The 14,806-nt window shown below is 37.1% G+C and overlaps 1 protein-coding gene and 1 pseudogene across 1 annotated transcript in view; one reads left to right on the forward strand and one right to left on the reverse strand.

The window, feature by feature from the left end:
- GRM8 (glutamate metabotropic receptor 8) overlaps window positions 1-14,806 on the reverse strand; it is a 778,703-nt gene that overhangs the window by 499,070 nt on the left and 264,827 nt on the right. The gene's annotated exons all lie outside the window — the stretch shown is intronic.
- On the forward strand, window positions 12,939-13,434 carry LOC137768721 (ATP synthase F(0) complex subunit C2, mitochondrial pseudogene; annotated as a pseudogene).

The raw sequence follows: 14,806 nt of genomic DNA on the forward strand, positions 1-14,806 counted from the left end.
GAAAGTAGCCTAAACTTTTGATTTGTACTACTGTGAGTAGAACTTACAGTAGTTTATGTTTAAATGAATGCTGGTAATGGAATAGAATATAATGTACCTTAATTGATTTATGGACACTGTGTCTCTTAATAACTCACAGTTAGCAATTTCCAATTTTAACCAATCCCCTTCAATAAGAGCTTGCTCAAAACACTTAACGTCGTTTTCTTTGAATACCTGTGGTTACAGCAAATGTTGCCCACCACGATAACCCAATCAGCTAAGCCTACAGTAAGTGTTTTACTCCTACCGTCCACATATTTGCTGTGCCCAGTGGTTTGCCCTACATGTCAAATCGTTCCTGTGTACACTTCCCACAAACTGAGCTTCATGCTCAGTATTCAACGTGGTTATGTTGTCTAATGATTTCAATCCTATAGTCATTTCTCCATTCATGAAAACCTTAGACATCTTTGACATTGGCTTCTCTTTCAATATATCACTTTCCAACCACTGTAAACACACGTAAATAAACACATATGTCTATACGAATAACTTATTCATCTCTTCTGCATGCAAACCAAATAACTCACTCAGGGTTTGGTTTTGGTTTTGGTTTTTGTGTTAAGACCAGATAGACTGCAGTTTAAGAATATTTTTTCTTGGCCTATAGTACAATGGCAATGACAAAAATAACACTCTGTATTCTCAATTCCCCCTTATTCTAACCAGTTTCAAAGGACTATTTCATTTTCAAGAGTGCTATTTCATTGTTACATACTTGATACCATTGATTGAGTCACCAGTTATTTCCATTTATAGCATGAGCATTACTGCTTTCTTAGCACAGTTATTTCTACAACTCATGCAATTAATGAATATTAATTGAATCTGAATTATTTTAAATATAGATCGTTATGAAGAGGAACTATTTGTACCAAATATGGTCCAAAACATGAACACTACCAATTAGTTTGCCAGAAGGCACTTATTAAGCATTTATTTTGCTAATTAAGCATCTCTGTCCCTTCCATGTAGAGACATCATCTAGATCAGTGCTGCTCAATAGAAATACAATGCAAGTCACATATGTAATTTTAAATTTTCTAGTAGCCACATTTAAAAAGGCAAAAAGAAACAAGTGAGATTAATTTCTATTATAACATTACTTAAAGTGTTAATATAAAGTAAATGAATTTTATTTAACCCAGCATATCTGAAATACTATCAGTTCAATATGTAATCATATAAAAACTATTGAGATATGTTTTACATTATTTTGTATTAAGTCTTCAAAATCTGGTGTATACATTTACACTTACACTCAATTCAGACTAGCACATTTCAAGTGCTTGGTGCCGCACGAGGCCAGTGGCTACTGCACTGGACAGCATGGGTCCAGATCAGTGGTTTTCAGCCTCACTGCTCACCTGGGGAGGGTCTATAAATTTTGATTCTTAGGCCACTCCCCAAACCAATTAACTCAGAATCTCTGGGAGTAAGACCCAAACATCAATATTTTTTAAAGCTCCCAGGCAATTGCAATGCGCAGCCAAAGTTAACAAGCACTTGTCAAAAACAGTATGGAGGAGGTTGAACATGAACTTTGTCATTTTGTTCATTTAAATGTCAGGGGGTGCGAAGGTGAGTGACATCAAAAAGCTTATAACTTGTGTGAGAGGCACACACACACACATTACAACAAATATTCCCAATGCTGTGATAACCACGCAGATAAAAATGTAAAACAAAATATACAACAGGATAGTAAAGAGAGAATGAGCAATAATGCCTGATGAAAGGCTCTTCCTCGTGTGTTGGCTGGTAGAGATTGGTAAATGTCATCACATTAGGAGTGGAGGGTATTTTTTGAATAGGGCGATAAAGAAGTTTCCGAAAGGCATTTTAGTTGGTGCCATAAAAGCCTCTTTCATCAGAACCTAACTAATTCAGATTTTATAATTTCTGAGAGATGTTGGGGCAGAATTACTTTTGCCCTACATCTGGGGAGAAAAAAAAAAAAAAGGTTTGTTAAGAAAAAGAAGATTTTAACATTATTTAAAATGCTCAATACATTATCTAAACAATTTTTAAAAACTGACATGTTCACAAGTGAAGCTCTCTGAATCTAAATTAGTTTACTGTGCTGTATTAAAACATCAAAGTTATTCAATTCTATTTTTAAAGAAAAAGATAGTATTTCAGATTTATTCCAATTGTGTAAGTCTTTTTGTGATATGAATACAAATGTTCTTGAATCTGTCCTTCCACTGTCGAATATGCTTCTTAGTAGGATAAATTTTTGAGGAGGTTTTCTACCGTATATTCTACTGTGGTTGCAAAATAAAAATATGCCTCCTGCACCCTACTTTAAGTTTTCTTTTCTTTTTCTGACTAATATATCCTTATTTCTTTATTTGCTCAAAAATGAGCTCAGAATGTTTCTCCTTCCTGAAGCCCTCCCTGACTATCCCTGCATGACCCCTCCCTCTGTGTCATCTGATATGCTGTGGACAAGCTTCTCATTACACTTATGTATATCAACAAATAAGCACAAAACTGAGTGATTTTTTTCTTGAAAGACTGTGAGCTGCTTGAGGGCATTTCATGTCTTTCAGTTTCCTATCTCCAGCCACCAGCATTATGTGTGGCACTTAGTGCTCAAAAATATTGCTCAAGTTAGATTAAAACAGAGAAAATGGCACCTCGTGGAACCAAAGCAAGTGCCAAAATACTCATCATCTTTAGCCTCAACTTTTATACACATTACTATATATAAAATAGATAACTAATAAGGACTTACTGTATAGCAGGGAACTCTACTCAATACTCTGTAATGATCTATATGGGAAAAGAATCTAAAAAAGTGTGGATATATGTATATGTATAACTGATTCACTTTGCTGTACAGCAGAAACTAACACACCATTTTAAATCAACTATATTCCAATAAAAATTTATAAGTAAATAAATAAATAAAATTTAAAAAAGGAATAATAGAAAAGATTTATGCACCAAGTAAGGAAGTACAGAGATTTCTTAAAGTTGTTTGTGATTATGTCACCTTAAAAGGAAAAGGAACCAACAGAAGGTGTCAGCTTGTGCCCTGAAAATTTTCCTACAAATAATATTATTACCTCCCCTTGAAAGAGAGAAACATATATCACGATTTCTACACTGAGGGTTTAGGGAGTGGACGTGTTTTGTTCTAATAGCGAAATAATTGGAGATACTATTGTACTGGTCAGCATGACCCAGCCAGAATAGTTTTGATGTAGTAAACTTGTCTTCCTAAGTAAAACAAAGCTAATTGGACAAATAGAAATAATATTGCACTGCCCAAGGCTCTCCCTAGACCTTCAGAAAAAAAATAAGTCAATGAGAAATACAATTACCTTTGAGAACAACAAACAAGTGTGACTCTGGTCTGCTCTGAAGGACAAGAGTCATGGGGCAGGGACAAGGCTGGGGACAGGGGGAAACACCCATTGTTCAGACTGGGGCTGTTGGGTTTGCATTGCAATGTTTTAATGTCACTCCTAGGGCCCAACCCTACCACCCCAATCTCCCCAGGGCAGAAAAAACTTACAGAGCCCTGCTCCATAAGACTCCCTCACACTACATCTGCTGTTGGACTCACTTTATCCTGAGACACAGAAAGCCTAGACCATCTTACGTTGGGACCATGGGTGAGATGAGTTTCTGGTAGTTATTGGCATTGCTTCATTTATTCACATATATCTATTTCATATATATGTGAAAAAATAACCCACATAATTCTGCAAATTCAGTGGATAACAGTGACCTGTGCCAGAATAAGAATTCCACAAGCTAAGGTTATCTGTGAACCTCTTAAATCCACCCTCCTTGGGAGAAAAACATATAGCAGTTTCAGATGCATTACACGGGCCTTGCTTCTTCATTTTCATCTTTCTTTAGACTATCCTCTCCCTTTTGCCCCCAAATACAAATATGTACCTAAAAATGCCTGAAAGCATCATAAAATGTTCAATTACATAAAACAGAGAGCAGCCTTCACATTTTGAAACTTACAAGATTTCATATACTATTTCTTTAATTCAATTTGTCAAATCTTAAATAGGTCCAAAATTCATATATTGTTCTAAAAAGCTTTGAGATAATAGTCTTCTCTTCAAAGAGAACAGTACTATTAATATACAACTGGTTAAGTTTAAACTAATAAATCATAATCAAGCAAGAGTAGGTCTTGAGGAATCTGCCTTAAGCCTCCATGACTTTAAATTTCCATATTCAGCACTTATAATAAATCCCATTTCATGTGCGTGAAAATATAAATATTCATGCATAATTAAATGTACACCTATAAATGCACAGGATACATATGCAGAAGTAAATGTGTTTTATGACTTCAGCTTATGAAATGTCTTATAGACACATATTGGTCATGGAGAAACTACCACTTTAATATCCATTAAATGTAATGTATGAGTTTACCACCGTGCCATCATCATAGTATAATGCCATGGTCTAAGATTTATCTATTAGGCAACTCAGAAATGTGTAAATGCTCCAGAAATGAAAAGAAAATTGTGAAGCCATTAAATCATGGTCAATAAAGCATGTCTGTGTCAGTCACAGTCTAATCAATCCTCTAACTCCATCAGGTTTTAGCTACAATGACTTCCAAACACATTTACCACTTTTGGGTCTTCCTTTGCATTCTTGTTATAAGAGTGACAAATTGCTTAGATTGGCTGACTGCTATTGCAAGGCCAAGCAAACAGATACCAAAAAGGGGGCATTTCAGGATTTGGAACAAGACCCCGGACACTTTTGCCTTATTTATAAGGCACTAATCTGTGCTAATAAGTGTGTACAAGCCTATGCAGGCAGAGACAGGGCCTGCAGGTCACTGCAGCCAAACACCAGGTCTTCTCTGCTGAAGACCACTCACGCTTCTAAAATCTCCACTGCCAAGTTCCAAATGTTATGCTTTCCTCTTTTCCAATTATCACTATCTTCATCCCCATACATGCCTATTAGAAAAAAACAATAAGACATCTACTTAGTACAGTCATCTGGCAAATTCCACGGCTAATACAGTACTGCGGGTCAAATAATGCATTCAAAAACGAATCAATTTAGTGGGAAAAGAACAATCAAATTGCTTATTTTGCATCATGCAGAGCAAAAACATTACAATTTGAATGTTGTGCTTTTCAAATAGTTGTACTGATGTTGGGTAGACATAATCATATTCACCAGGCATCTCTGCACTTTGTCTCTTTGGTATATTATTTTTTAAACTGCCTTTTTTCCTTGGAATCAAACTTATTTATCCTTTTGGAATGCTTAATACCTTCATGTCAATCAATTTTTTTCACTAAAGCAAGCAAGTTCTTTGTTTTGCAGCTAAATTTTTTAGTCAGCTTTTGTTCAGAAACTGTTTATTTCTGACTGCATTACAATGCTAGATTTAACCAATCTATCAACCCAGGATAATACAAAGAGGGATCTTGTCAGTTCATCCTTTCCTCTCAGGAACAAAGATACTGTATTCTGTAGTTTTGAAGAAAGGAAATAATAGGATTAGACTAAGATTTGAGAACAAGAGGAGGTCAGACCCGAGAGAGGTATGTGGTCCTTCTAGAGCTTTCCCATCTAATATGGGGAATTGTAATCCATTCATGTTAAACCCTTTGACTATGCTCATTATGCAAAAAGCATTAGAGCCTAGTATATTTTGTTACCATAGTTCTGCCTACTGGGAACTATAATTAAAGCACATTTGAGCAAATGCAATTTTATTTGTTATTAAGCAACTAAAAGCTTAGTCAACCTTGCAAATATGGCATTATTTTAGGATTAAAATATGAACCAGCCAGCTAGCTAATAAACTTTATTAGGTCCTGTCTTTATTAGCAATGGCTCCTATTCCTATTGTAGGAGACTCCTATGCTATATAACAGTGTTTCTCAAACTTTAGGCTGCCTCAGAATAACCTGCAGGGCTTGTTAAAACACATTTCTGAGCCCTGCTTTCGGAGTTTCTTTACATCTGGGGTGGGGCCCTAAAATTTGCATTTCTAATATGTCCCTAGGGGATGTTGATGCTGCTGGCCTGCAGACCACACTTTAGGAACCACTGCTACATAATGTCATGGTTAGAGCTTTGGAGTCAGCCCACCTGGGCTCGTATCCTGCTCTTCCACTCTTTATGTCCTTGCGCAGGTGACTTCATCTCTAAGCCTCAGTTTCTTAATCCATTTAGTGGGGACAATAATACTTATCCAATAGGTTTGTTGTGGGAATAAAATGAGATGAAAATATGGACTGTGCTTAGCCCAGTGCCTGGCAGGGGAAAAATCAATGCATGGTAGTGATCAGTTTATTATTATTGTTAACTGGAGAAACAGGCCAAAGCTGGTACAGTGTATTTATAGCCAGCAGTGTGCATCGGACTCACCTGGAGAGCTTTTGTAAAATTAATGCAATACCTGCCCCCTCAAAGATTCTGATATAGTCCGTATTTCATTAACTACTAAGATGCCATTGATTTTAAGATGCACCGTTATTTTAGGTACCACTAAGAAAGAAAATTCTGCAATTACACCATGACTAAACTAATGAAAAGTGAGAGCAACCAGATTTCAGAAATGAACAAACGTGAAAAAATGTGCATCTTGGAATTGATAAAATACAGTAGGTACAGATGTGAATTTGGGCTTGCTTCACAGATTATTGTGATGTGCAATTCTGGTTAAAAAACACTAACCTAGTCAGTGTGGCAGCTGCAAGGGGGACTCAAAGTTCAGATGCCTTGAAACTGAGAGCCCACAGGTTGGAAGCCCCATCCTTAGAACTATAACACAGACTAATATCATAATCCACCACACAATTCCCTAGGCTGCTAATGAAACAAAAATATTTCCTCTTGGTTTGATAGCATGCACCCTCTAAACTTCTCCCATTGGATAGCATTTCCCTACATAATGAGAACAAATAAGTCCATTGATAGAGCCAATCAGATCAGGAAGTTGTCAGGCCAAGAGAGTTTTTCCTTCATAAACATGAATTCCAATCCTGAGATTTGAGGAGTACTTGAGGAGACTTTTAAGGGAGAAAACATGATTTATATTTGGGGGAGAAGGGAGGGTGGTGGAAGTCACATTACTGGGACTTGCCGTAGTAAATTTTTGTTTTCCATCTTGATTTTTAAACTGTAGTCTGTAAAGTGTTGCCAAAAAAACCTGATTTTGTATAATTGTTTTATCAATAGGTAATTTCAATTTCCCTTCACTCTAGGAATTTTGTGTGAAGGCAGGAGTAGCACATAACTTCCCTCAAGTTTAATACTAATGCTCTCACCCACAGGAAGTGCATCTGTCTGTAATGCAACATAGAACAGGGCAATATCTTCTGACATTTTTATTTGGGAGCTCAAGGTTTCTAATAACTTCAATAAACGGTCTCTGGTAGTCTCTGTGCACATGAGTTAATTATAACGAGAAAATAAAATATTCATTTTAGCTTCTGAAATTTCTAAGAATGTAAATCTTCAGTGAAATGTTGAAATAAAATCATAGCTGCATTTGCAATTTTCCAGCAATGAAAATTTCATTTGAACTCTTTCCTATCTTGTCACTACCCAGTTGCTCCTTTAATGGATGGAATTGATAACAAATACTCAATGCAGATGGACAAACAAACATAAGATGTAAGTCAGAGAGTATCAAGAACATTTTTTGAAGGTCCAAATAGTGACAAACTATAGCAATGATAATTAAAATTTTAAAATACACTAGTATAGATGATTTTCTCATTTTCTCACTGTATTAGGAACACACGCACACACACACACAAACACAAACACAAGCTACCAATGAAATCTATACTTGTGAAAAAATTGTTTTGTACCTTGGAAACCTCTTTTGGTCCTGGCTCATATTAAATTCCTTTCTATTGTTATATATTAAAGGTTTACAAAAATGATGTTTTTAAAACTGTGATGTTGAAAAATTTTCATGTTTCTAATTACAGAATAGGAAATACAAGATATCATGAAACTCTACAAAAATGTCTACATAATTTAAATGACTGCACATGTAGAATATAATTTAATATAAAACACAGTCACCTGAATAAGGACATCTTAGACACAGTCACACTGGTCATAGAGAATATCTGTCAACTTAAGTGAGGAGGAAGTAGCAATATTTTTATAGAAAATTCATTCCTGTTTTACTATAAATATAGAGGACAGTATTTGTTCAATTGGTTCTGTCTTTCATGGTTTGGTTGCACAATGAATGCAACCCCACCCCTATTTTCCAAAGAAAAAGACAAAGACTGGTCTTGTAATTCTTCAGTCCCATCTACCACTGTAATATCCAACTCACTCATTTGCATACACCTTTCCACCAGGGTTTATCTTTATTAAAGAATTCTTTGTGTACTTTATCTATTTTGACCAAAACATGCATAAACTTCCTAAAGTTTCATGATATCAGTGTATATGATGATTTTAAGTATTTTCAGTTCTTTGGGAGACATAAGAAAAATCTTAAGAAATAAGCATTAGCAGAGTTTCGAAGACTGATTTGTTTTAACAAAAACATCAATTAGTTCAAGTCCTTTGCTGATTAGAAAGTAGTGGATCTCACTTGACAGTCAAAGCATTTTGATCTTATGTTTTGCACTCCCATAAAATGCCTTGCCATTTCTAATAATTATCTGAATGTTCAACTTTTTCCAATATCCTTCTCTCAGTCTTGTATGTCTGTTAGGGAATCAAAAGGTTTTGCTTGCCTAAGAAGAAATGTGCTAAAGAGAGGATGACACAACAATTTCAGGAGGAAAGAATAACAGACAAATGCCCTTTCCTTCTTTGGTATAAGTCTTGGGATTATAGAAAATGTAGAGACCAAGCACACATCACCTTCAGAGAGACCTTTAGAAGATCTTTCAACTTATCCTTGTGGACAAAATGGAGTAAGGAGAAGCTGAGTGCATGAATATTAGGGCAGATTAGTAACAGCTTCAACAGCTATACCCAGAGGGTGCTAATTAATAGAGTACCATCCATCTGGTTCTAGGTTTCCAACCTCATAGAAGGATTCTTTCCTGGGTTCCATTTGCTTCAGCATTTTACATTCTCGTCAATGTCCTGGATGAGACTATAGAGAGGACATCATAACATTTGTAGACCAGCCAGTGACCATGTTGGATGACTGAATCAGGATCAAGAAGGAAGCTGACATGTTAGAAACAAGGGCTAAATCCAATAAGATGAAAAGTAATAGACATAAATATAAAATGAGGTGATTAAGTCCAAAAGGACAATTGTTTTGTACAGACTGGACAGTAGCAATGGCTTAGAAACAACCCATGCAGCTAAGGCTTAGAGATTTTAGTCTATAGAAAGGTTAATATGAATCAACAATAAACAGAACGTTTGTTGAATGCATGAATAAGTGTAGTATAGAATAATAGGAGGGATGAAGAAAGAAGGGAAGAGGGAAGGAGAAAGGAGAGGAGGAAAGGAGGGATAAGAGAGAATCTATATGAAAAGAAAAAAAACTCCATTTGTCTCTGTGCAGCCCAGACCATCCTAGAGGTACTGAAGTATAAGTATGGATGGACAAACTGGGTACACTCAGGAGTGATCCGAGATGGTGTCAAATCAGCACCATTCAAGGAATTCTTGAAGGAATCAGGCATCTTTAGCCTTGAAGACCTTATAATCATGTTCAAATATCCTAAGGACTTTCATGGGAAAAAGAATTGGAGGTGTTGTTGTTTGGACCCAATAGTTACAAATAAGATAATGAATGGAAGGCACAAAGCAGCAGAATTAGATTCTGTACTAATATCTCAGTGTCAAAGTTCTCCAAGGATGGAGTTACTGGCCACTCTCTCCAGGATGTACTGGAGCCCTGACTGGAAGATCCTTGGCAGAGCTTTTGCAAAATTAACAAGCATCGGATAGGTGATAGGACTAGATAATCTCTGAAAGTCCCTCCCAACCCCAATATTCCAATATTCAAACATTTTCTTGTGGTGCAAATTAAGTTCTTGCAAAAGATTTTCTCTAATAAAAACAATGAAAACAAATGGTTAGCCTGGGGACGGGAACCGAGCCTTCAGGAAATCCTAAGAGAACCGCGTGTTTGCTCTCTAGAGAACTAATCTCCTTCCCCAGGAATGTATTAATATCTCTTTGTCCTCTTCTATACCGGCTGACTCTGGGAATTTGCACACAGCGTGCTTTATCTTGCTAAATATAATAGTCCATCCAGCATTCTTTCTTTGTGCGAAATCCCTATTCACTTTCATAAATTACATGAATGGATGTGAAGTGTACTTTCCTTTATTCAATAGAGACTATTCCCAAACGCAGCCTGAAACATGCCAAACATCTGCTCCTACACACAGTTCAATACATGATATTGATATGTATTCTTACTGGGTGAATTCTGAATACAAGGCCAATTTAACACACTCCTGAACAACTCCCTCTTCCTCCCATGGCCCAGTCACAGAAAGCTCAAGGAAATCAGAATAATTCTAATATTTGCCCAAGCAAGCTACAACTAAGCAGGTAAATCTGCTAAAACAAAAACCACAGTAGACCATTCCAAAATCTAATATAAATTAGATAAGTATAAGTATGACAAATGTTTCCCTAATTTAATAAATATTTTTACATATATAAGTACTTTTTACTCTCTGCTATACTTTAATATTCAAAGATGTTGCTTTTCCATATTGTGAGTTCCTGGGCGTTTAAGCGCTTGTTATGAGTTTATCATATAGGCCTAGTCCATGTTTTAATGATTGAATGCAATTATTGTTGATTGTGTTACAAAGAAAGTGACCAAAATCCCTAAATCTTGAATTCATTCTAGCCATCTACAGTGATCTCTCCCACGGACAGTGAATTTCCTCACAGACATGTTCATAAAGACACTCAGAGTAAACACAACTTTATTACCACTGAGGGCTTTGGCCCCAAATACCTCTCTGGTCTCCTTTCCTGGTGAAGTGACCTGGGACCTCATGTGAGTTTGGCAGACTCTTTCTGTCCCTTGGGCTAGAGATTAATTTTTAAAAACAGCTCTAGAAGCGGATCCTTGATTCCTTCACAAGTCCCAGTCTGATTCTAGTTCCTGACAAAGCCACTGCTCTCACACAGATGACATCTGCCCAGAGGAGGCAGGTTCTCCTAATGAGTGAAGTCTTTCTATACACCTGTGTTGTCCAATACAGCCACTAGCCACATAGGGCTATTTAAATTTAATTTTAAGTAAATTAAAATTAAAGTTAAGGGGCTTCCCTGGTGGCGCAGTGGTTGAGAGTCTGCCTGCCAATGCAGGGGACACGGGTTCGAGCCCTGGTCTGGGAAGATCCCACGTGCCGCGGAGCAACTGGGCCCGTGAGCCACAACTACTGAGCCTGCGCGTCTGGAGCCTGTGCTCCGCAACAAGAGAGGCCACGACAGTGAGAGGCCCGCGCACTGCGATGAAGAGTAGCCCCCGCTTGCCGCAACTAGAGAAAGCCCTCGCACAGGAACGAAGACCCAACACAGCCATAAGTAAATAAATAAATAAATAAACACCCCCCAAAAAAAAGTTAAAAAAAAAAAACTAGCGCAGCACATATTTAAAAAAAAAAAAAAAATTAAAGTTAAAATTCAGTTCCTTGGTGTACTAGCCACATTTCAAGTGCTGCATAGCCACATGCGGCCAGCGACTAGTGTATGAAGCATTTTCGTCATGCTCCGTTGGACAGCGCTGCTCTAGGATGCCATTTTGTTCTTGACTTTGGCCAACTTTTTTCTTGGAGTTGGGCAGACTCATCTCCCGCTAAAGATCAGAGTGTGAAACTGTTTACTCATTTCTTCATTCAACACATATTTATCAATTTCTTTTCTAGCTGCTGGATATATCACCATGAACAAAACAGATATGTACCTGCTCTCACGGAGCTGTCATTCTAGTGGAAAAACCAACAATAACAGGTAAACAGCTAATGGAAAAGTTTATTTAAGTTACAATTTTTTTCTTTCTTTTTTTTTTTTGGCCACCCCCCACACAGCATGTTGGATCTTATTACGGTTCCCCAATCAGGGATCGAACCCACAACCCCTGCAGTGGAAGCACGGAGTCTTAACCACTGGACCGCCAGTGAACTCCCTAAGTTTTGAATTTTAATGCTAGTGTATCTCCCTTTCAGCCTCATGGCAATAAGGTATTTTTGTTTCATTCAGGTGGGCCCATCCCTAGAGTCGCCAGCCTGCTTTCCCTTGACAGTCTTCAGATGGCAAACACCGATGGTTTTAGGATTCCCTTGAATCTACTGTTTTTTTATTCAGTCTTCTTTTTTCTTTGGAATTTCTACCAACAGCTTTTTTTTTTTTTTCATCTTAACACTTCTAATTTCAAAGCTTTATTTAACTTTGTCCCTTCTTGAGGAAAAAGAGCTTGTTGTGTTCCTATCATGAATCAAGATTTTTTTCATAAAGAAAGATACCATTACAAAAATACCTGAAACTAATTATTTTAAATTATCAAAATAACCATTTTCCACAGTACTGTTTACTATTTTACTATTTTTTCTGCCTTTTTCTCATTTAACTGTCTACCCACAGTTAATTCTGCATGCTTTATTCCATCATCAAGGGTTCTCCAGGCTTTATAGTTTCAGTGATCACATTTTTAGGTGTGGCTAGTCTTAACTATTTCTATTCCCAAATAGTACAGCAAACTACTAGACATTCCCTCCTGGAAGACCTCCACCCCCAGCTTCTTCACCTTGTCATTACATCTTCAGACTGTCTCTTGAACTAAAATCTTTATTCTATTCCCAGTGGGCTATATCTAGGCTGTCACTACTCATACCTGGATTACTAAAACAACCTCTCCAAAAGGTTTAATGTCTCAATTTCTCTTCCTTGCAATTGATCATGTACACTAAATCATGGTTAATCTTAAAACAGTCTGTCCTTGCCCCTCTCTGTCTTCTCTGCCCTGGGAGCAGCTCTTGCCACTTCCCCACCCCCAGAAAACATATGCTTGCCCCAACTTCATCTCCATCCCCTCACTGGTCAGGATCACCTCTCAGCAGCAGAGCCAACCACTCTCTGAGGTGGTGCTGACAGACGAGAGCCTCAGCAGCGTGGCAGCCCCATGCCCCCTGACCTTACTTATCCCTAGCAGCAGCTTCCAAAATGGCACCATTTCAAGGAACATTGACACAGCAGCCAAGTTCATTGAGGTTGGAGCTGCCATGGTCAGAGGGGCTGGCTCTGGGGCTAGGCTTAGGACTGTGTTTGGGAGCCTCATCGTTGATTATGCCAGGAATCCTTCTCTGAAGCAACAGCTCTGCTCTTAATGCCATTCTGGGCTTTGCCCTCTTGGAGACCATGGGGGTCTTTTGCCTGATGATGGCCTTTCTCATCCTCTCTGCCACGTGAAAGAGCCATCTCCATCTCCCAGCGTTCTTTCTTCCACATCCCATCTGCCCTGTATGTTCCTTTCCTTGTATCTTCCCAAGCAGGCCAGGAAAAGTGGTTGACTCAAGGTTTGACAGAGGGAAGACAAATAAATACTGTTTGAATAAGAAAAATTATATAGCTTGTCATTACCCTACCTATGAACCCACCTTGGCTCCCTAATATCTATAGAATCAAATTTCTTTTTCATGAACTTATTGCTTTGAAAAGATAATGCTAAAACTGAATAATTCTATTATTAAAGTGACCTTTTCATTTACACATATTATAAATAACCTATTTGGTCTCTGAAAATGATTTTGGATTTTTCAGGCTGCTGTACCACTGGCTCCTATGACTTATTATGTACCTGCATATGTCTCCTCATTTTATCTAGTTAAAACTTTTCTAATTATCTTCCTCCCAAGTTTCCACCAAACTCTTCTTCCACAGAGCACGCATGCATGCGCGCGCACACACACGCACACACACACACACACACACACACGAGGGAAGGAAGAAAAAAAGCTTTTAGAGATAATTTACTGAGTTCACTGACATAAATGGGAGTTTTAAGAAGCACAAGCAAACTATTTCAGCCAATTGTATATACCTTTCCCATTTCCTTTACACCCATTTGAAGCCTACACTATGTCTTTTTCCATAGGATCCAAAGCTCAGTAGCTTGAATTAATTACAGACTGACATACTACAGGCAACTTTTGGTTCAACATCTACAAACTAAAATCAGCCCAGCCTTTGAACACAGGATCTAGTAGTGATTAATAATTTCACCACTGACCAGGAGGATAACAAATAAAAAGAGCAAACTCATTACTTTATTGTGATTTCAAACTAAATGTTTATCTTCTATGTATTTTACACGTCCAAAGAACAAGACTGCAATTTGAGTTTATTGGTAATTGAAGCAGAACTAATGAAAGATTCTTTATTAGAATGTTCTAGTTACCTTTTCAAAAATATCTATTTCCTTTTTCATGAAGATTAGATGTATAAAAGAAAATTCAAGTCTCTTTTATTATTATCATAACTTGCTCTAGCAATCAAGGGAAAGGAAATTTATCTTTCTGTCATATTTTATTGCAGTTAAATTAATTCTTATAGTTGTATTATGTCTTTAATACAGGTTAACTGATGCTTCAAGTAACTAAAGTCCAACATTTTTTCCTTTTTTCATAATTAGTTTCTATTATCATAAATGTACTAGACTCTGAGAAACTCGTAGACTTTTTTTTTAATATTTTTTTTGATGCGAACCACTTTTAAAGTCTTTATTGAATTCATTACAATATTGCTTCTGTTTTCTGTTTTTTGGGTTTGTTTTTTTTTTGGC

Source organism: Eschrichtius robustus, chromosome 8, assembly GCF_028021215.1.
Source record: "Eschrichtius robustus isolate mEscRob2 chromosome 8, mEscRob2.pri, whole genome shotgun sequence".
Taxonomy (NCBI): domain Eukaryota; kingdom Metazoa; phylum Chordata; class Mammalia; order Artiodactyla; family Eschrichtiidae; genus Eschrichtius; species Eschrichtius robustus.